This window comes from Chiloscyllium punctatum, chromosome 7 (assembly GCF_047496795.1).
Source record: "Chiloscyllium punctatum isolate Juve2018m chromosome 7, sChiPun1.3, whole genome shotgun sequence".
NCBI lineage: Eukaryota > Metazoa > Chordata > Chondrichthyes > Orectolobiformes > Hemiscylliidae > Chiloscyllium > Chiloscyllium punctatum.
This window is the reverse complement of record NC_092745.1, coordinates 43494520-43518186: the sequence shown is the minus strand read 5'-3', so window position 1 is coordinate 43518186 and position 23667 is coordinate 43494520. Positions and strand designations below refer to the sequence as shown.

The window sequence follows — 23667 nt, the reverse complement described above, 5'->3', positions numbered from 1 at the left end:
GTGATTGGGGAGGCAATTGTCAACTTGCACAACCCTGGGCATTTGTGAAGGATATGCCATGAGGTATTGAGATCCAAAGTTTGAATTTGTTTCTACCACTTCACTTCCTTGCTGTTGCCCTGCGCCATCATTAAGATGTTGAGACTAATAGTAGGAATCACCTAAATGAACAAGGCGTGACCATTTGAGCAGCTGTTGGAAAGCTACTCACAATCATTAAGGGCAATGCTGCTCCCCTCCAAAAAGAGCCTCACAGTTTCTTTGAAGCATTTTGTTTTTCCTCCCCTGATACATTAGCCATTTGATAAGGGACATTGTTTTCAACCATTAAGACACTGACAAGTCCATCAAATTGATTTTGCAGGAGGTCTGCTTAAATATTTGTGGACCTGGCCTCAAGCAGAACACTAGCTTTTATTAAACAGCTTTCTTTTTAATTGGGAGAATGCAGCAGAGGCATTGTCATTAAATTTCTCCTGTGATCTTGTATGCTGCTGATAGACAATCCACATTCCTAGAATATAGTGATGGCCACTATTCTGTAGCTTGGTACATTAGAACTTTTATAAATTTTAGTTTTGTTAACTTGCAAAGATCAGTGGCCAAAACTTGGTGAACACTGAACTGGCACAGCTGACTATCATATATGAAAGGTGCTTGAAAAGTCTCTTGTCATGCAATGGCAATGTATTTATCTCTGGACCAGGTGACACTCATTCCTGATGAAGGGCTTTTGCCCGAAACGTTGATTTTGCTGCTCGTTGGATGCTGCCTGAACTGCTGTGCTCTTCCAGCACCACTAATCCAGTATTTGGTTTTCAGCATCTGCAGTCATTGTTTTTACCGACACTGTTTCAAGTCCTATCTGCTTCAGAGGTATGTCATAACCTCTCTAGACAAGTTGATTAGAAATATTTATGAAATGTTTAATATATACCAAAGCCTCTCTTTGAATCTCAGAGCTTTGCTTTGGCTTCATTCAAGGATAGATCGAGTTTCTTGTACTGTACAAAGAATTTAAGAGATTGAGTGTGGATTGCAAATCTGGTTCAAAGTGAACAATGTCATTATGATCATTGCAAACTGTAGTTGATATACATCTATGGTAGTCATTTTAGATGTTTTAATGGGAGCAACTGAGGTTAGTTTTCCATCAAGATAGTGTATATAACATTGACACCATAGATAATCAATTTTAGAATCACAGAATCCCTACAGTGTGGAAACAGACCACAAGTTCACACCAACTCTGAGGAGCATCCGACCCAGACTCAGCCTCCCACCTTATCCATGTAACCCTGCATTTCCCATAGCTAATCCACTTAACCTACATATCCCTGGACATTATGGGCAATTTAACATGGCCAAACCACCTAACCTGTACATCTTTGGACTGTGGGAAGAAGCCAGTGCGCCCAGAGGAAACCCATGCTGACACAGGGAGAATGTCTGTGTGGAATGTGCACAATCACCCGAGGCTACAATTGAACCTGGGTCCCTGACACTGTGAAACTGCAGTGCTAACTACTGAGCCACCGTGCCATCCCATCTTTACTACAGTGAACAGCCACCATCAGGTAGGTTGTAAATACCATGTTGTGAAGTGGCAGCCTCAAACTATTGAAATGCCACCTTGCAATCTTCAGTTGTTCTGGCAGGCAATGAAGACTATTTGTTTTTGTGTAATTTTGTCAAAACAATCCAGGTGACAACACTACTGAAAACCAATGGTCTCAATATAGGAGTGTAGTACAGCTAATTGTATTTGATCCCATTAGACTAGAATTGAGTCAAGTGTGAGGATTTGTAATTCCACCCTTTGTCAGATGGTTTTAGCACTGAAAAAATATTTGTCAATCTTCAAACAAGTTAACTACCTGTTCAGCAGACATCAGAGTCTTATATGTATTAAATGATAAAGATATCACTTACATCTTCTGAATAGATCACAACCTCGAAGTGCTGGAAAATCATGTTAATTCCAATCAATCCTTGACTGATGCTAAACAAAAAAAACCCTAAAAGAACTGTAGTTGCTTGAAATCACAAACAAACAGAAATTACTGGGGAAAAAAAATCAGTAGGTCTGATAGCATCTGTGGAGAGAAAGCAGAGCAAAATGTTTCGGGTCCAGTGACCGATCTCCAGAATTGAAGAACTGCAACTTTTCCAGCAATTTCTATTTTTGTCTTTGAGTAATGCAGTCAGGAGCACCTTATTTCTGGTAGGACTATGACAGCAATGATGGGAGGGTGCAAGCTAAAACATCCACAATGAGAGAAAGGTGATGATCTTTCTCACTGGCTGCAAAATTGACAGGCAGCTGCAATAATAAGGTGGCACCAGTCATTGTGGTTTGCCACATTACCAAAATCTGACCAACCACCTCAAGGATCTAAGATGCCCTAAGGAAGGCAGAGAACCAATAGAAATTCACAACATTGCTTTCAGAAAAATAGGCTGCTGCTTACAAATTTGATGCAAGTTTTTGAGGATGTCATTAAGTTAGTCAATGAAGTAAATTCTATAAATTGTTTACCTAGACTTTTACAAGCTTCAAAATAAACATTACCTTACACTGTGTTACTTCATGAGTTAAAATCTTGTAAGAATTTGAAATTCAAGAAAAGTAATTATGTCCACCACCACAGCCAATAATGTATTTCAGCCTGGAGGTGATTTCTTGTATTATTTCCAGCATTTCTCGGCCACTATTTTGTACTTATTGTAAAACATTGAATAGATGCAAAATACTGTACATGTTGGAGTTTTGAAATATAAAACAGATAGTGTTGGATAGACTCAACAAGTCTGGCAACATCTATGGAGACAGAAACAGAGTTAACATTTTGGAGTGGTTTGCTGGTTCACTGCTGCCTCACAGCACCAGGGACCCAGGTTCAATTCTAGCCTCAGGCAACCGTGTGGAGTTTACACATTCTATCTGTTATTGAACTAAAAATGTTAACCCTGTTTCTTTTTCCCGTAATTGCTGCCAGACCCGCTAAGGTTTTCCAACACTTTCTACTTTTATTCCAGACAGCTTTAGATCTTGTTAAGTATGAGGATCATACAATTTTAAACAGTGGTAGGATCACCACAAAATACATACACCACTTGCAGAGAACACACCTGAAAAGGAGAGAGAAAGAAGGCCAAAATTGTTACAGGTCACTGAAAGCTCATGACAAACATAAAAGGAGTTGTTGGACCCAACAGATCTTGAATATTTTCAATATTTTCCCATTTCTGTTTTGGAATTCTAGCATCCATGGTATTTTGCTCTTCTCTACTGATAGAATCATGCAGTATAAATCAAATGGACACTGTTAAGGCTGGTCCTTCTGTACCCTGATGTTGTGCAAAACTATGATCTTAAAGAACATTCAGAGGAGAGATACAAAAATGATCCCTATCTAAATTGCTCAGACTACTAAGACGGGGTTAAAGCACCTTAAATCGGACTTCATAACATTATAGATTTATTGTGGATATAAAGTTACATAAAATTAGAAGGCTGGCTATATTATTCTAGTTTAAGAGGCTAGAAGAATATTATGGGAAAAGGAGTTTAGCATAAAGATTATAAATAGACTGGTGTTGGGTACTTCTTTTCTTGCAAGCCTTCAAGAAGGAGTCGGACAAGTTCTCACCAGTGCAGAGACTGCATCATATACAAGGCAGTACTTACAGTCGTAGAGTCTTTACAGCACAGAGAGCGGCCTTTCAACCCATCATGCCCATGCCAGTCATCAATCAATCATCTATTCTAATTACATTTTCCAACACTTGGCCCACAGCCTTGGATGCAATGGCATTCTAAGTGTTCATATATTGAACTTCTGAAAGAGTGGTGGAGGCAGAAACTCTCAAGACACTTAAGAACCTCTTAAATGTCTTAGCATTTCTGCCTCTACCACCTTAAGAGGTTCTTAAGTGTCTTGAGAGTTTCTGCCTCCACCACTCTTTCAGAAGTTCAATATATCCACAACACTTTGGATGAAAATCTTTTTCCTCAAATCCGTCCTAACTTCTAGCTTCTTACCTTAAAACTCTGCCGCCTGGTTATTGACCCTTGTACTGGAGGGGAATAGTTTCTCACTCTCTATCCTATCTATGCCCCTCAGAACACTATATACCTCAATCAGGTATTCCCTCAGCCTTCTCTAGCCTCAGGAAAATAACATTAGTCTACCTATTCTCTCTCACCATTTGTCCACAAGATCACGCTCACTGATTTGGATCACTTCAGGCAGTGAAGAGGAACTTTCCTTAGTGATTTTTGACTTAATTAGTCCTGGGGTTCTTTTTTGTGCCTCACTCAGATTTTTAAGATTGGAGGGTGGGTGGCAAGGAAGTGACTAGTCATTTACTTCTCCTTCATGGTAGGTTTGCTGGACCAGAGGTTCTTTCCATTCTTATCAATTCTGCATGATCATATAATTTGCGACATCAAACATAGGGCTAGTTTAATACACAGATTCAACCTTGCAAAAAGTAAGTAAACCTTGCTTACTTGGATTATTAGCACATTATAAATATATTTAAGTCCTCCCTTAAATAAGACGACAATACTGTGTACAGTTAGACCATCATTTTAAAAGAAGGATATGATCATACCAGATGATGTGCTTTTTCTGGTTTTCTACATGTTAGCCCTCATAACATATACCACAGTCAGGTCTGTATCAAGTCAGATATCTGAAAATTTAGTTACAACTACGTACACTAAGGTGACATCCATACTTACGTACACAGTTTGGGTTTTTGCTTACTTTGATTACTAGCACATTACAAATACATTTATGTCCTTCCTTAAATAAGGAGACCAATACTGAACACTACTCTAGACGCAGTCTCACCAGTGCCCTATATAACTGAAGCATAACCTCGCTACTTTTGTATGCAAGTCCCCTTATAATATTACAATTACAATAAATATTAGCTTTCCTAATTATTTACTGTACTATACTAACCATTTGCAATTTATACAGTAAAATATGCAGACCCTCCGCATCTCGAAGCCCCGAAATCTATGAACACTTAGATAAAATGTTTGCTCTTTATTGTTAGAATCATAGAATCCCTGCAGGGTGGAGATGCCATTCAGCCCAACCCTCCAAACAGCATCGCACCCAGGCCTAGCCTCTACTACTATTCTCATAACCTTGAATTTATGACGGTTAATTCACCAAGCCTGCACATCCCTGGACACTAGGAAAAAACTTCGCATGGCCAATCCACCTTACCTGCACATCTTTGGACGATGGGAGGAAACCGGAGTACCTGGCGGAAACTCATACAGACACAGGGAGAACATGCAAACTCCACACCGACAGACAGACGGTCACCCAAGATTGGAATCAAACCGGAGTCTCTGGCACTGGGAAGTTGCAGTGCTAACCAATGTGCTACCCATTCTTGTTGACAAAATGGAGAATTTCATACTTCTGAGGTAGGGTTACTTGACCTGAAATGTTAGCTCTGATTTCTATCCACAGATGCTGCCAGACTTGCTGAACCTTTCCAGCAATTTCTATTTTTGTCTCTGATTTACAGCATTCACAGTTCTTAAGTTTTTAATTTCATACTTTCCCACTTAATACTCCAATTGTCAAATCTTTCCCACTCAGCTGACCTATCCATATCCCTTTGTAGCCTCCTTTTGTTCTCTTCATAACTTACTTTCTGACTTAGCTTTGAATCATCAGCAAATTTAGCAATATTTTTCATTCCACCCGATTACCTTGAAATTCTCCAAATGCCTTGTATTTAATAATAGGTTCAACGTCTTCTTGATAACAGATGTTAATCGAACTGGCCTGTAGTATCTGCTTTCTTTATCCAGTCCTTTTGAATAAACTAATTTAGCAGAATGTTATCTGGAATGGAGGATTTTAGCCATGAGAAAATATTATGTATGCTATTCTTTGGAAAAGAGGAGGCTGAGGGGAAATACAATTGAGCTGTATAAAATTATTCAGATTTTGGATAGGAAAATTGCATATCACTTAACAGAGAATCAATAGTACTGATATAAAGTATTGGCAAGATTACGGGAAGTTGAGTTTTTTTCTCATCTAGAGGGAGGTGGGAGGCTGGAACTAAAGGCTTTAAAAAGGTAGGAAGAGGCAGAATTGTCATTGCATATGAACATCCTAAATGGTTGACCTCTTATTCTGAGACTATAACACCAGGTTCTAAGTTTTGCATCCTGTCAAACCTTCTTAAAAGTATCATACATTTCAATAAGATCACCAAACTAAGTTCCAAGTGCTGGCAAATAAGGACAGTTCTATTCAATCTCTACTCACAGAACAGCCCTCGATCCAGGAATTCATGTTGAGAAATGAAGTAGCTTCAAAATCATATGTAACTGACTTCACTTTATCTCCCAGCAATTAATTCAACAATACTAACAGCAAGGCCTCAGAATAAGGATTACACCAAATGGTGGTGTAGTTTCAAAGAGAGGATGTTTAAAAAAAAAACTCAATGTATATAAAAGCAATTTTCTTTGCATGATATGAAGAGACAAAGCAGATTTAAACACAATATTTCAGAGGTGCACTGCTACATTTTGAATACTTCAACTCACCTGTGCATTAGCTTTGCTTCCATGCACAGTGAAGAGAATTTGTCAAGTCTTTTCTAGAAAATACACAAGTGAAATAAGCAAATTTTCTATTCAGTTCCACATGTGTTGCTGTGCTACCAGCACATCACTGTGCTGGGTACTTAAAAATTAGAGATAAACATTGTTGAGACACTCCCCTGGGCATTTCAAAATCAACCACCCTATTCTCAACTACCTTGCACAGTTTAAACTGGATGCTAGTTTAGTTACCTTCTTAAAAACATTTGAAATCTAATCAGTAAGTGTGCTTATTTTTAAAGAAAGTTGAAGAATTAAACCATAATTAAAAACATTTCTAAAATTAATGAATTACAAGATGTTTACATATATTTACAGCAACTTATATTGATTGATTTCTAAGTGAAGGCTGTGATTTTGGCATCGAAACTAAGGCTGCATACAAAGCAAGTTCGAAATACTCCAGATGTTGGAAATCAAAACTAAACACCAAAAAAAAATACTGGAACTACTGATTTGGTCTTGAAGTATCTGTTGTAAAAGAAGCAGTAATGTTTCAAGTCAATACCCTTTCATCAGAACTGGAAGAATGTCAGGTATGTAACAAGATTAAGTAAAAACGCAGGGAAGTTTGGGTGAGGAAGTAATGGAGAAAAATCTAAAGTGATAACATGGAAGGCATGAGAAAGACAAAAGTACATGGTTGAGATGGCACTGAAACAAAAAGAAAAATAAATATTAAAGATAAAAATGCACAATAATAGCACTTCAAAACCTGTCACCCGAGGAAAAGCAGATGCAAGTATCAGAAATTGCTGAATTTAATATTCAGTCCAGACTCCACTAAAGTGAAAGATGTAACATTGTTCTTCAAGTTTACATTTAATGGAATAATGTAGAAGGCAGAGGCCAGAGAGGGATGTGGTAGAGAATTAAATTAAACAGGCGACCAGAGTCACACTTGCAGACTGAACACAGACTAAGCGATTATCCACTTTGCATTTGTTCTCCCCAGTCTAAAGATCTCATTGCAAGCATCAAAAAATAGAAGTACACATGAATAGTGTTTCATCTGGAAGGATTGTTGGGGGCCTTGGATTGTGAGGAGGTAAAGAGGAATTGCATTTCTTGTGCTTGCATAGGAATGCATCATGGGAAGAAGAATGTGTTCAAGGCTATTTAGAGGTGGACCAGGATGTGGCAAAGTGAACAGTCCCTCAAGAAGGCAAAGGGTCAGGAGGAGAAAATGCTTTGGTGGTGGTGTCAAACATATGTTTGCAGCAGAACCTTGTATATTGTACAGCATGTAACATTTCTGCAGTAGGAGATGTTAAATGTAAATATCTCACTAATTCTTTATTTAAAATGGAGCCATAGGCTAGTAGTAGTAGTTAACTTCAGTTTATTGATCACTTGCTCTGCTTTTATGTTATATTAATTCTTGTGTTAGGGATAGCTCCTGTGAGTCAGAAATAATAGTTATAGGCAGGGTATATGAACCACTGCCATCTAGATGATAAAAGTATCACACAACATTGAGTGATAGGATCTTCATAATGAAGGAACAGTAATGTATAACCAAATCAGGATGGTGGAGAAATGGAAAAGGAGTAATGATGTTTCCATTCACCTGTTACTTTGTCCGTTGGAGGTGGTGGCAGAAGTCATAAGTTTAAATTTCTATCAATATGTGGAAAAACAGGATTAGTGAAGACAAATATAGGTCCCTTAGAGAGAAACAGGAGAAGTAATTATGGGGAACAAAGAAATGTTAGACAAATTAAATACATGCTTTGGTTCTGTGTTCACAAAGGAGATCACAAATAAGATCCCAAAAATGCTGGGGAACACAGTCTCGTGAGAGAGAGGAACTGAAGGAAATCAATATTAGCAGGGAAATTATATTGGGGAAACTGATGGATTAAAGATGGATTGATCCCCAGGGCCATGATTATCTTCATTCCAAAGTACTTAACGAAGTGACCTCAGAAATACTTGATGCACTCATGGTCATCTTTCCAAGATTCTATAGACTCTGGAACAGTTCCTTTGGATTGGAGGATAGCTAATGGAACCCCACTATTTAAAAAGGGTGACAGAAAGAAATCAAGAATCTATAAACCAGTTAGCCAGACGTCAGTCATGGGAAAATGCTACAGTCCTCTTTAAAAAAAAATTAACAGCAGAGCATTTGGAAAACAGTATTAGGATTGGACAGAGTCAGCATGGATTTACAAAAGGAAAACAATGCTAGACATATCTACTGGAATTTTGAGGATATATCTAATGGGGCTGAGAAGAGAGAGCACCAATGGATGTGGTTTTGGACTTTCAGAAGCATTCAATAAGATTCCATATAAGAGATTAGCATAAAACATTAAAAAGCATGAGACTGGAGTATGATACTGACATGGAGAACTGCTTTACAGGCAGCCAGTGATGAGTGAGATATGCTTGGACCCCAGCTATTAACAATATATATCAATGGGTTAGACAAGGGACCCAAATTTGATAATCCAAGTTTACAGATAGCTCAAAGCTAGATGGGAAGGTGAACGCGAAGATGCTTCTGTGTGATTTAGTCAAATTGAATGAATGAGCAAATAAATAGCAAACTAAGTATAATTTCCAATAAATGTGAAGTTGTCCACTTTGCTAGTAAAAACAGGAAGGCAGATTATCGAAATGGTGATAGATTGGGAAAGAGAGAGATACAAGGAGACCAGGGTTATTTTGTAACTAAAACTAAGTAGGCAGGTACAACAGGCGGCGAAAAAGGCAAATGGTATGTTGGACTTCATAGCAAGAGCATTTGAATATAGACAAAGGGATATCTTGCTGTAATTACACAGGTCCTTGTTGAGACTACATCTGGAGTACTGCGTGCAGTTTTGATCTCCTTATCTGAGGGACAATGTTCTGGCAATGGAGGAAATGCAACAACGGTTTACCAGGCTGCTTCCTAGGATTGTAAGACTGACGTGTGAAGATAGACTGGATCAGCTGAGACTATATTCATTGGAATTTAGAAGAATGAGGGGAGATTTCAAAGAAAATTATGAAATTCTAACAGGATCTAACGAGGCAGGGCAAATGCAGAAAGAATGTTCCAGATGACCAGGACGTCCAGAGCTTGATCAAGTTGGACCAGAGGGTCTGTTTCCGTGATGTGTGACTCTATGGGCTCACATTCTAAAAGGTTACAGAATGGGCTATTTAGAACTGAGAAGAGGGAGAATTTCTTCATCCAGAGAACAGTGATCCTGTGAAATTCTCTGCCACATGAAGCAGTAAAGCCAAAACGTTTGAGGAGGAGTCAAATAAAGTTCCTAGAGCGAAAGGGATCAAAGGGTATGGATAGATAGTGGGAACAGAGTACCAAGTTGAATGATCAGCCATGATCATAATAAATGCCGCAGCACGCTCAGAGGGCCAAAAGGCCTAATCCTATTTTCTATATTTTACTTTCTTTTAACATTTGGCAGATGCTGTATTTCTTCTTGTAGGTTGTACATATTACAGCCATTATACATCCATCTGTTACAGCAGTTGAGTCAGGCTAGTACTAATATAGTAGCACAGTTTGTCCTGAATAGGCTAAATCTTCAAGTACCTTGGAATCCTTATCGACCCAGGCAAATGGAGAACGTTCCATCATATTCCTGACTCATGCATTTGAAAGGATTCAGAGAGTGAGAAACTGAGGCACTTGCTGCAAAACATCTAAGCTGATGACTCCCTACAGCATTTATGTGTATACTCCAGTTGAGTTTCCAATCAGTGCTAACACCCAAAATACTGATGATGAAACACTCAATTACAGTAATACATTGTGATAAAATGTCACAAGCTGGTGGTTTAGCTGCACACAAATATTACAGAATTACACAAGTGTATGGGGAGAAAGTGAGGACTGCAGATGCTGGAGATCAGAGCTAAAAATGTGTTGCTGGAAAAGCGCAGCAGGTCAGGCAGCATCCAAGGAGCAGGAGAATCGAAGTTTCGGGCATGAGCCCTTCTTCAGGAATGAGGAAAGTGTGTCCAGCAGGCTAAGATAAAAGGTAGGGAGGAGGGACTTGGGGGAGGGGCGTTGGAAATACAATAGGTGGAGGGTGGTCAAGGTGAGGGTGATAGGCCAGAGTGGGGGGTGGGGGCGGAAAGGTCAGGAAGGCAGTGCTGAATTCGAGGGATTTGACTGAGACAAGGTGGGGGGGGGGGGTGGAATGAGGAAACTGGAGAAATCTGAGTTCATCCCTTGTGGTTGGAGGGTTCCTAGGCGGAAGATGAGGCATTCATCCTCCAACTGTCGTGTTGCTATGGTCTGGCGATGGAGGAGTCCAAGGACCTGCATGTCCTTGGTGGAGTGGGAGGGGGGAGTTGAAGTGTTGAGCCACGGGGTGGTTGGGTTGGTTGGTCCAGGTGTCCCAGAGGTGTTAGAACATAGAAAAATACAGCGCAGTACAGGCCCTTTGGCCCTTGATGTTGCGCCGATCCAAGACCACCTAACCTACACTAGTCCACTATCCTCCATATGCCTATCCAATGCCCGTTTAAATGCCCATCAAGAGGGAGAGTCCCCCACTGCTACTGGCAGGGCATTCCATGAACACACGACTCACTGAGTAAAGAATCTACCCCTAACATCTGTCCTATATCTACCACCCCTTAATTTAAAACTATGCCCCCTCATAATAGTTGACTCCATACGTGGGAAAAGGTTCTCATGATCAACCCTATCTAAACCCCTAATCATCTTGTACACTTCTATCAAGTCACCCCAAAACCTTCTTTTCTCCAATGAAAACAGCCCCAAGTGCCTCAGCCTTTCCTCATATGATCTTCCTACCATACCAGGCAACATCCTGGTAAACCTCCTCTGCACCTGTTCCAGTGCCTCCACATCCTTGCTATAGTATGGCGACCAAAACTGCACACAATACTTCAGATGTCTTATACAACTGCAACATGACCTCAGGACTCCAGAACTCAATTCCTCTACCAATAAAAGCCAATACGCCATATGCCCGAACATAGATGGGCAGTTCTTGGACGAAGGGGGACAGGACTGTGTCGAGGTATGCAGAGATGAGTTCGGTGGCACAGGAGCAGGCGGAGACAGTGGGTTGTGGATTTTGGGCAGGAGGTAGAAACGGGCGGTGCGGGGTTGTGGGACTTTGAGGTTGGAGGCGGTGGATGGGAGATCCCCTGAGGTGATGAGGTTATGGATGGTCTGGGAGATGATGGTTTGGTGGTGGGAGGTGGGATCATGCCCAAGGGGGCAGTAGGAGGATGTATCCATGAGCTGGCGTTTAGCCTCAGCGATGTAAAGGTCGGTGCGCCAAACTACTACCGCGCGTCCCTTGTCTGCCGGTTTGATAGTGAGGTTGGGGTTGGAACGGAGGGAGTGGAGGGCTGCACGTTCCGAGGGTGAGAGGTTGGAGTGGGTGAGAGGGGTGAAGAAGTTAAGGCGGTTAATGTCGCGGCAGCAGTTGGCTATGAAGAGATCGAGGGCAGGTAAGAGGCCAGCTACCTAGACTACACCTCCTCCCACCCTGCCCCCTGTAAAACGCCATCCCATATTCCCAATTCCTTCGTCTCCGCTGCATCTGCTCCCAGGAGGACCAGTTCCAATACCATACAACCCAGATGGCCTCCTTCTTCAAAGACCGCAATTTCCCCCCAAACGTGATCGAAGATGCCCTCCACCGCATCTCCTCCACTTCCCGCTCCTCCATCCTTGAGCCCCGCCCCTCCAACCGCCACCAGGACAGAACCCCACTGGTCCTCGCCTACCACCCCACCAACCTCCATATACAGCGTATCATCCGCTGTCATTTCCGCCACCTCCAAACAGACCCCACCACCAGGGATATATTTCCCTTCCCTCCCCTATCAGCGTTCCGAAAAGACCACTCCCTTCATGACTCCCTCGTCAGGTCCACACCCCCCACCAACCCAATCTCCACTCCCGGCACCTTCCCCTGCAACCGCAAGAAATGCAAAACTTGCGCCCCTTACTTACCTCCAAGGCCCCAAGGGATACTTCCATATCCGCCACAAATTCACCTGCACCTCCACACACATCATCTATTGCATCCGCTGCACCTGATGTGCCCTCCTCTATATTGGGGAGACAGGCTGCCTACTTGCGGAACGTTTCAGAGAATACCCCTGGGACACCCAGACCAACCAACCCAACCACCCCGTGGCTCTACAGTTCAACTCCCCCTCCCACTCCACTAAGGACATGCAGGTCCTTGGACTCCTCCATCGCCAGACCATAGCAACACGACGGTTGGAGGAAGAGGGCCTCATCTTCCGCCTAGGAACCCTCCAACCACACGAGAGAAACTCAGATTTCTCCAGTTTCCTCATTTCCCATCCCCCCACCTTGTGTCAGTCAAATCCCTCAAACTCAGCACCGCCTTCTTAACCTGCAATCCTCTTTTTGACCTCTCCGCCCCTACCCCCACTCCAGCCTATCACCCTCACCTTGACCTCCCTCCACCTATTGCATTTCCAACACCCCTCCCCCAAGTCCCTCCTCCCTACCTTTTATCTTAGCCTGCTGGACACACTTTCCTCATTCCTGAAGAAGGGCTCATGCCCGAAACTTCGATTCTCCTGCTCCTTGGATGCTGCCTGACCTGCTGCGCTTTTCCAGCAACACATTTTCAGTACACAAGTATTATGGTCCAGAAGGTGGCCATTCAACACATCATGTCAGCATCAGCTCTCCAAATGAGCATTATGATTAGTATCATTCATCTGCCATTTCCTCATGTCCTTAGGTATTGTTTCTTCTTAAATATTCATCCAATATACTCTTGAATGCCTCAACTGAACCTGCCTCCACCACACTCCCAGGCATTTTTTCACACATCACATTTGCTTTTTTTTTGCAAACTATTTGAAATATGTGCTCCCTCATTCTGAATACTTTTATGAGAGGGAACAGTTTTCCTCCATCTAGTTTATCCAGCTCCCTCTCTCCAAGATGAAAAGTTCCAAATTCTCAACATTTCCTCAAAGTGAAATTACTGTTCTCTGGAACCATTCTTTTTATTCGCAATAACACTCTCTCTAATGTGTTCACATCCTTCCAACAGCATGACACTCAGAAAGACACCCAGAATGGCACATAATATTCCCGGTGAGACTAAGAAGAGTCTTACACAAGTTCAGCATAACTTCTTTGCCCAAGTATCTGTACACCAAAGATGGGGACACTGCATGCTTTATAAACTGCTCTCACTATGCACCCTACACACATATACCCATTTTCCTCTCTCCTGTATATCCTTTAAAATTGTTCCACTCATTTAATATTCAGTTCATATTCTTTCTATAATGTGCATCACCTCACACTTCTCAGTATCGAATTTCACCTGCCTGATCCGGCCACTATGTTTATTTTGATGTTCTATTCTATCTGCCTCACAATTTATAGTGCTTCCAAGTTATATACCATAATGTATACTCTGAAATTGTCCCTTGCACACCAAGAGCTAGGTATTTAATATGCATTTGGGAAAGCAAGGATATAGATTTATGGAGGTCTTCACTGCAAACCTTCCTCTAATTCAAAACAATCCATTACTATGTCCTATGACTCAGCCAATTGTGCATTCATTTTGCTACTGTCCCTTTTATTCTGTGAACTATAAACATCTCTCTTTCCACTTATCAACAAAAGTTTGAATGTTACTTAGGCTTTGATACATGATGGCTTGGACTGCTTCATTATTTGTAGATAATTCTCAGATAAAGATCAACACTACGCAATCAAAATTTTCTGATCTTATGATGAAAGAAAGGTATATGGAGCTGAAACTGAGGAAATGTTTACAGATGTAATCAAAAATAAATTATAAAATCGACATACCATAAAAAAAATTATTTATGGCAACAAGTCCAAAGGTTAGGCATCATCTAGATACCTAACTAGTCCACACTAGCTAACTAATAATCCTTCCAGACTCCCAGCATTTTCACACTAATGCTCTAGCAATCTTACTGAATAATGAGGGAACAACACCAATCACTTCTCAACAAGGGTCAGTAAGACAGTAATGTAGATCCTAACATTGATTAACCATTAAGCCAAACAGTTATTTAAGAATGATCTGAACAGATGTTTTCATCTGTCTTCACTATACAGAGTACAAATAATATCCCAGAAATATTTATGAATCAGTATGTGGAAGGGAGAGACAAACTTTAAGCAATTATAATCACCAGAAAAACTGAACTGAGAAATCTATTAGAACTTAAATCTGACAATTCCCCTGGCCCCAATCAGTTCTTCTGAGGTGTTAAAAGACGACTGCTGAGCTAGTAAATGCAATAGTTTTGATTTTCAAAAATTCCTGAAATCCTGGAAAGGTCTGATCAGATTGGTAAATATCATTTATTACTCCATTATTTAAGATGAAAGTAAAATAGAATGCTGGCTAGCCTAGCCCTTGTCACAGAGAAGATGCTGGTATCTATTATTGCGGATGTTATTGTAGGGCAATCAGGCAGAGTTGATATGCTTTTCTGAAAAATAAATCATGCTTGACTAATGTATTTCAGTTATTTGAGAAGTATCAAGCAATATATATATTGTATATACTGTGGAACTTGAAAATATACTGTGTTTCAATTTCCAGAGGGCATTTGACAAGATACCACATCAAGATTTACACTGCAAAATAAGAACTTATCATGTAGGAATTAACATATCAACATTGAAAGTGGATTTGTTGGCTGATTGGAAGGAGAGTGGGCATTTATTCATTTTCAGCTTGGCAGAAAGTGACAAGTAGGTGAAAGTGAGGACTGCAGATGCTGGAGATCAGAGTCAAGATTAGAGTGGTGCTGGAAAATCACAGCAGGTCAGGCAGCATCCAAGGAGTAGGAAAATCAATATTTTGGGCAGAAACCCTTCATCAGGAAGGAGGCTGGGAACCTCCGGGTTGTGGGGGGGGGGGGGGGGGGGGGTTACTGAGGAGCAGGTAGCTACGAGCACTGGGGCACAGCAAGTGATTAGGAAGGGAAATGGAATGAAGCCATTTATTGCAATGAGAATGAACTATAAAAGTCGTTACAGTTGTAGAATGTTTGTGATGCCCCCATCTGGTGTAGTGTACACAGTTTTGATCTCATTCAAGAAAGGATAAAAATGCATTAGGAGTTTCCTCAACTAATCCTTGGATTGGAGGTGTTTATCTTACAAGAAAGACTGGGTTTGTATCCATTGGAATTTAGAACGATGACTGGTGACCTCATTAGAGACATAAAATATCCTGAGGGGTCCTGGCAAGGTGGATGCTGAAAGAATGTGGAAGAGACAAGAATGAGGGGACACAGTTGACAAAAAGCTTTCAAATTTGAAACTGAGATAAGAAGGAATCTTTTCTCACCAAGAGTCATGAGGCATTGGAACCCTCTTCGCAAAACAAGTGGAGGCAATGCACTTTCAAAATCAGAAAGAGATAGGTTCTTGACCAATAAGGAAGTCAGCGGTTAGCAGAGGGGTGGGGTGGGGTGGGGTGGGGTGGGCTATATGAAGTTGAGGCCACAATCAGATCAGCCATGATTGTTTTGAACCAAAAGCAGGCTAGAGGGAGCAAATGGCCTCTCCTTCCCCAAATTCATATTTTTTTCACTTCAATGTGGTTTTTCACTTGAAGTTGGTGTACGTGGCCATCGCCGTTGTGCCCTCCAACATGGCATACTTAGCCAGTTTCTTTAGCAGCAGCATGCACATGGCAGTCTGAATCTCTCAGGAGCCAATGACACTGTGCATGTTGGAGGAGTTGTCAGTGTCAGGGCAAACCTGCTTCATCATTTTGTAGATGTAGATGGAATAACTTTCTTTCTTTGACTTTCTCCTTTTTATGCCATTCTTCGCTGGGGCCCTTTTTGCTACTTTCTTATTACCCTTCTTGGCAATCTTTCTTTTCATCAACCACTGTGACAGCCATTTTATATGTTTGCAGTGTTAATCAGTTTAGGTGCCATGCATTCCATTACAGTCACTCATTGGTCATTGGTAGCCAAGAGAATGTTTGTGGATGTGTGTCACACAAGAATGTGTACGTCAATGCATAACATTGAGATCTATCTGCACATCTTCTCTCAACACAATAGAACTCAAGCAATTAGAACTAAAGGTCCACATCTCTCTAGATATAAAAATGAATTCACTGAATCAATGAACTGCACCACTACAGAAGCCATTTTTAAGAACTGGTAAGAAATTAGAAGTACAGGATTATCATACAATTCAATCCTTTCAACCACTCGATAGACTTGTGGGCAAAAAGCAATATTCACAATAATTCAACATATAACAAAAGATAAAGAATTTTTGGAGGTACTATCAGGCCATAGCCATGAGTATTTTTGGGGAAGGGTTTTTAGAGATTGCTTTTGATACCATAAAGAGAGATAGGAATGCAAAGTGATTCGGAAAATAAAGTCAGTACAGTCTTCAATGGAGATGAAGATGCCAAACAAGAAGCCAAACTCAGAGGGAATATGGACAGGTGAGATGAAGAAAACAAAAGCAAAGCAATCCTTCAGAGGATAGAGCTTTGACCATCCTGCTTTTTCTTTTAAACATTGTCTGTCAGATGTGCAAACATAGTAAAAAGCATGCAGATCTTTTTATGTAAACATGCATAACCCTATTGTGTTACATATCAAGTGAAACAATTGCTTACTAATCGTTATTTCAATCTAGTATACTAGATTCATTGCTCGTAATGTGGGTTCCTCTACATAGGAAAAATAAAGAAAGATTGGGTGACTGCTTTTCAGAACACCTACACTTAGTTCACAATTATATTCATGAACTTCTAGTCCATTGCAATTTTACTTTTCTAATCCACCTGCACTCTTGTCACTCTATCCTCATACAAAGATCCAAGGAAGTTTAAAGTTATTTTAAGGAACAGTTCATCATTAGAGTGGTGCTGGAAAAGCACAGCAGGTCAGGCAGCATCCAGGGAGCAGGAAAATCGATGTTTCAGGCAAAAGCCCTTCATCAGGAATTAAGGCAGGGAGCCTCCAGGGTGGAGAGATAAATGGGAGGGGGGTGGGCCTGGGAAGTAGGTAGCAAAAGAGTACAATAGGTGGACGGGGGTGGGGATGAAAATGATAGGTCAGAGAGGAGGGTGCAGCGGATAGGTGGGAGGGAAGTTTGGCAGGTAGGACAAGTCATGAGGATGGTGCTGAGCTGGAAGGTTGGAACTAGGGTAAGGTGGGGGAAGGGAAATGAAGAAACTGGTGAAATCCACATTGATGCCCTGGGGTTGAGGTGCTCTGAGGCAGAAGATGAGGCGTTCTTCGTTCAGGCATCAGGTGGTGAGGCAGTTGGGGTTGAGGAGGCCCAGGACCTGCATGGCCTCAGCAGAGTGGGAGGGGAAGTTGAAGTTGAAATGTTGGACTACGGGCGGTGGGGTTGATTGGTGCGGGTATCCCGAGAGGTTCCCTAAAGCACTCTGCGAGAAGGCGTACAGTCTCCCCAATGTAGAGGGGACTGCACTGGGAGCAATGGATACAATAAATGACATTGGTGGATGTGAAGGTAAAACTCTGATGAATGTGAAAGGCTCCTTTTGGGGACTTGGATGGAGGAGAGATGTGAGATGTGAGTACAGGTTTTATAATTCCTACAGTGGTAGGAGAAGGTGCCAAGACAGGATGGTGAGTTGTTGGGCAGCATGGACCTGACCAGGTTGTTACAGAGGGAACGGTCTTTGTGGAAAGCAGAAAGGGGCGGGGAAGGAAATATATCCCTGGTGGTGGGATCCGTTTGGAGGTGGCAGAAATGTAGGCGGATGATGCAGTTTATGCGAAGGTTGGTAGGGTGGAAGGTGAGGACCGGGGGGTTCGTCCTTGTTACGCGTGGAGGGGTGGGGTTTGAGGGCAGAGATGCGGGATGTGGATGAGATGCGTTGGAGGACATCTTCAACCACGTGGGAAGGGAAATTGTGGTCTCAAAAGAAGGTGGCCATCTGGTGTGTTCTGTGGTGAAACTGGTCCTCCTGGAAGCAAATAGGGCAGACGCGGAGGAATTGGGAATATGGGATAGCATTTTTGCAGGAGGTAGGGTGGGAAGAGGTATAATCCAGGTAGCTGTGGGAATCAGTGATTTTGTAAAATAAAATGTCAGTGTCAAGTCGGTCGTCATTTATGGAAATGAAGAGGTCCAGGAAAAGGGAGGGAGGTGTCAGAGATGGTCCAGATAAATTTAAGGTCGGAGTGAAATGTGCTAGTGAAGTTGATGAACAGCTCAACCTCCTCACGGGAGCACGAGGTGGCGTCGATGCAGTCATCAACATAGCAGAGGAAGAAGTGGGGAGTGGTGCCGGTGTAACTACGGAAGATGGACTGTTCTACGTAGCCGACAACAAGGCAGGCATAGTTGGGGCCCATGCGGGTGCCCATGGCTACCCCTTTCGTCTGGAGGAAGTGGGAGGATTCGAAGGAGAAATTGTAAAGGGTGAGGACCAGTTCAGCCAAACGAAAAAGAGCATCTGTGGAAGGGTATTGTTGTGGACGTTGGGAGAGGAAGAAACAGAAGGCATGGAGGTCTTGGTCGTGGTGGATAGAGGTTGGAGGAATTGGATGTCCACGGTGAAGATGAGGCATTGGGGGTCAGGGAAATGGAAGTGTTGGAGGAGGTGGAGGGCATGGGTGGTGTCTCGAACGTATGTGGGGAGTTCCTGGACTAGGGGAGACAGGACAGTATCGAGATAGGCGGAGATGAGTTCGGTCGGGCAGGAGCAGGTTGAGACAATGGGTTGGCCAGGGTGGTCAGGCTTGTGGTTCTGGGGAAAAGAGGTAGAATCAGGCAGTGCGGGGTTCCCAGACTATGAGGTTGGAAGCTGTGGGTGGGAGATCTCCTAAGGTGATGAGGTTGTGTATGGTCTGGCAGATGATGGTTTGGTGATGGGGGGTGGGGTCATGGTCGAGGGGGCAGTAGGAAGAGGTGTTTTCGAATTGGTGTCTGGCTTCAGTGGTGTAGAGGTCAGTGCACCAAACTACCACTGCACTCCTTTTAACCGCTAGTGCTCAAGACTCCAACCCCATTTGCCCTACCACCACGCCAACTCCAGTTACAGGCTCTTACCCCAATTCCAGCTGCACACCTAGCCCAAGTCCTAGCTCCCAGCCCTATCAAGTTTTCACCATCCCCCCCAGACCTCGCCCTCACTGAGGACGAACGATCAGTCCTCTGCAAAGGCCTTATCTTAACCCACTCTGTTCACGCATCTATGAATTTAATACATGTCGTGACGTCGAACACTTCTTTCACCACCTCCGTCTCCAAGCTTACTTTATCAATCAGGACTCCTGCCCACCTTTTGAGGACCCCTTCACACACCTCCAACACACTCTATCCACCTGGACACCATGTGCTGGCCTATTACCCGCCTTTGATCTCTTCATTTCCAACTGCTGTTGAGACATTAACCATCTCAGCCTGTGTACCCCCTCCCCTACTCCAACCTCTCATCCTCACAACGTGCAGCCCTCCACTCCCTCTGCTGCAATCCCACCTCACCATCAAACCAGTGGATAAAAGGGGTGACTTCTACATTGCTGAAGCCAGACACCAACTCGAAGACACCTCCCCCTACTGCCCCCTCGACCGTGACCCCACCCCCCATCACCAAACCATCATCTCTCAGACCATACACAACCTCATCACCTCAGGAGAACTCCCACCCACAGCTTCCAACCTCGTAGTCCGGGAACCCCGCACCGCCCGATTCTACCTCCTTCCCAAGATCCACAAGCCTGACCAACCCATTGTCTCAGTCTGCTCCTGCCCAACTGAACTCATCTCCACCTACCTCGATACTGTCCTGTTCCCCCCCAGTCCAGGAACTCCCCACATACGTTGAAGACACCACCCATGTCCTCCACGACTTCCATTTCCCAGGCCCCCAATGCCTCATCTTCACCATGGACATCCAATCCCTCTACACCTCCATCCGGAATGACCAGGACTTCCAAGCCCTCCGTTCCTTCCTCTCCCGACATCCCCAACAGTACCCTTCCACCGATGTTCTCATTCATTTGGCTGAACTGGTCCTTACCCTTAACAATTTCTCCTTTGAATCCTCCCACTTCCTCCAGATGAAAGGGGTAGCCATGGGCACCCGCATGGGCCCCAGCTATGCCTGTCTCTTTGTTGGCTACATAGAACAGTCATCTTCCATAATTACACCGGCACCACTCCCCACCTCTTCCTCCGTTACATTGATGACTGCATCGACGCCACCTTGTGCTCCCGTGAGGAAGTTGATGAGCAGCCCAACCTCAACAACACATTCCACTCCAACCTTAAATTCATCTGGACCATCTCTGACACCTCCCTCCCCTTCCTGGACCTCTCCATCTCTGTCAATGATGACTGACTTGACACTCACATTTTACAAACCCACCGACTCCCACAGCTACCTGGATTACACCTCTTCCCAACCTACCTCCTGCAAAAATGCTATCCCGTATTATCAATTCCTCCGTCTCCGCCTTATCTGGTCCGAGGAGGACCAGTTCCACCACAGAACACACCAGACGGACTCCTTCTTTAAAGACCGCAAATTCCCTTCCCATGTGGTTAAAGATGTCCTCCAATGCATCTCATCCACATTCCACATCTCTGCCCTCAAATCCCACCCTTCCAACTGTAACAAGGACAGAACCCCCCGGTCCTAATCTTCACCTTACAAACCTTTACATAAACCACATCATCCACTGACATTTCCGCCACCTCCAAACCTGATCCCTCTACCAGGGATATATTTCCCTCCCCACCCCTTTCCGCAAAGACCGTTCCCTCCGTGACTACCTGGTCAGGTCCACGCCGCCCAACAACCCACCATCCCCTCTTAGCACCTTCCCCTGCCACTGCAGGAATTGCAAGACCTGCGTCCACACCTCTCCTCTCACCTCCATCCAAGGCCCCAAAAGGAGCCTTTCGTATCCAAAGTTTCAACTGCACGTCCACCAATGTCATTTATTGTGTCCGTTGCTCGCAATGCAGTCTCCTCTACAATGGGGAGACTGTACGCCTTCTCTTTAGGGAACATCTCCAGGACACCCACACCAATCATCCTCACCACCCCGTGGCCCAATATTTCACTCCTCCTCCCACTTTGCCAAGGGCAAGCGAATCCTGGGCCTCCTCCACCGCCACTCCCTCACTAACTGATTCCTTGGGAGGAAGAACGCCTCATCTTCTGCCACAGAACACTTCAACCCCAGGGCATCAATGTGGACTTCACTAGTTTCCTCATTCCCCTTCCCCCACCTTACCCCAGTTCCAAGCTTCCAGCACAGCACCATCCTCATTACCTATCCTATCTGCCAATCTTCCTTCCCACCTATCCGCTCCACCCTCCTCTCTGACCAATCACCTTCATCCCCACCCCCATCCACTCTTTGCTACCTTCTCTCCAGTTCCACTCCCATTTATCTCTACACCCCGGAAGCTCCCTGCCTTCATTCCTGATAAAGGGTTTTTGCCCAAAACATCGATTCTCCTGCTCCCCAGATGCTGCCTGACCTGCTGTGCTTTTCCAACACCACTCTAATCTAGACTCTAATTTCCAGCATCTGCAGTCCTAACTTTTCCACAGTTCATCATTATCAATCAAGTGCATTACACTCTTCTGAACTCAGTATTGAATTCAACAATTCAAATCATAAACTCAGGCTCATTTTTGTGCTTTTCTTTTGATTGAAAACTATAATAAAGGTTCTGTATTTTTCATTTACATCACAATGTTTTTAAATGTGTTCCATCTGTAAATTCCCTTGCATATTGTGCCATTCTCTCTTTTGTCACTTCATCTCTACTGTTTGCCATCCTTTCACAGACTTTTCCTTTATTTCTTTTCCTCCCTTCCCTGCTTGGACCGACTTAGTACTTACATTAAACCTCCCTAATCTTTCCTCATTCTGATGACAATTCATCAATATGAAGCATACATACATTTTCTTCTCCAGAGTGTCAGACTTTGAGTACTTCCAGTGTTTGCTGTTTAATTACACATTAATACTGATGATTATTGCAGTAAGTTGTGAATATACTCAACACACAAGTTTTCTCTCTATTCCTAGAAATCCAAAGCAAACAGCCCAGTACAACTTGAATAAAAGCAAAAATACTACAGATTCTGTAAACCTGAAGCAAACACAATACTGAAAGCAGGTCTAGCAGCATCATGGTTAGGAACACATAGTTAACATTTCAAATCCAGTATGCAGAGGAGTCATACCAGACTCAAAGCATTAATGCTATTTCTGCTCACAGATGCTACTAGACCTGCTAAGTTTCTCCAACAGTTTGTGTTTTGTTGGTGCAGTATTACTGATCGCCTCACACTGGAGGACAACAATAACAGCTAATGTATTTGTTTGACAAGGATCATTTGCTTCAGCCAGCAATACCCATCAATATACCCAGGGATAATCTGGTATTCAATGAGAAACCTAATCCCTGACATACAATTGACCAGCCTTCATTTAACATGAATCCACACAGTGTGGAGTGCAGGAAGCTAGTATTAGCAGCATCAATTAATGAAAACACGATGTGAAGTCAGTAAAGCCAGCTCTGTAAGTTTCTTGCACTGGACAATCAGTGTATACCTGCTCTCTTTTTGCCTTTTTTTTTCCTGATCCACAAAACTTCACAAAGCCACCGCGCACCTCATCTGCGCAGCCTCGGTGGGGTTGGGGTGGAAGGAGGACGGAGTGTAACTACAATATCTTCCCCGCCGATCCGGTCCCCGCTCCACAGATCACACACACCGAGCGACTGACACACCGTCGCCGTCACACCACAATACGAAGGCCAAACTGCCGCGAAGATTGACAGCGCATAGGCGCTGAGCATTTCAGCCACGAGTGACCGGGTCCATCAGCCGATGGAGCTGGCAACCCCTCATCCGCTGGCTCCTGGTGCACCTGCGCGTCAACTGCCACTGATTAGTCCTAGTGCGCCTGCGCGCTCTTCACCCCCCCTCCGACCACCAACACGACGGCGCCTGCGCGCTACTTCA

The 23667-nt window shown here is 43.3% G+C and overlaps 1 protein-coding gene across 2 annotated transcripts in view; it reads right to left on the bottom strand.

Annotated features, from left to right (window-relative positions):
* Window positions 1–23589, bottom strand: part of klhl20 (kelch-like family member 20) — a 98657-nt gene extending 75068 nt beyond the window's left edge. For both annotated transcript variants that reach the window (XM_072573443.1, XM_072573444.1), the window contains exon 1: window positions 23255–23589. The gene's annotated coding sequence lies outside the window, so the exon portion shown is untranslated. The remainder of the gene's footprint in view (window positions 1–23254) is intronic.
* Window positions 23590–23667: the final 78 nt, after the last annotated feature.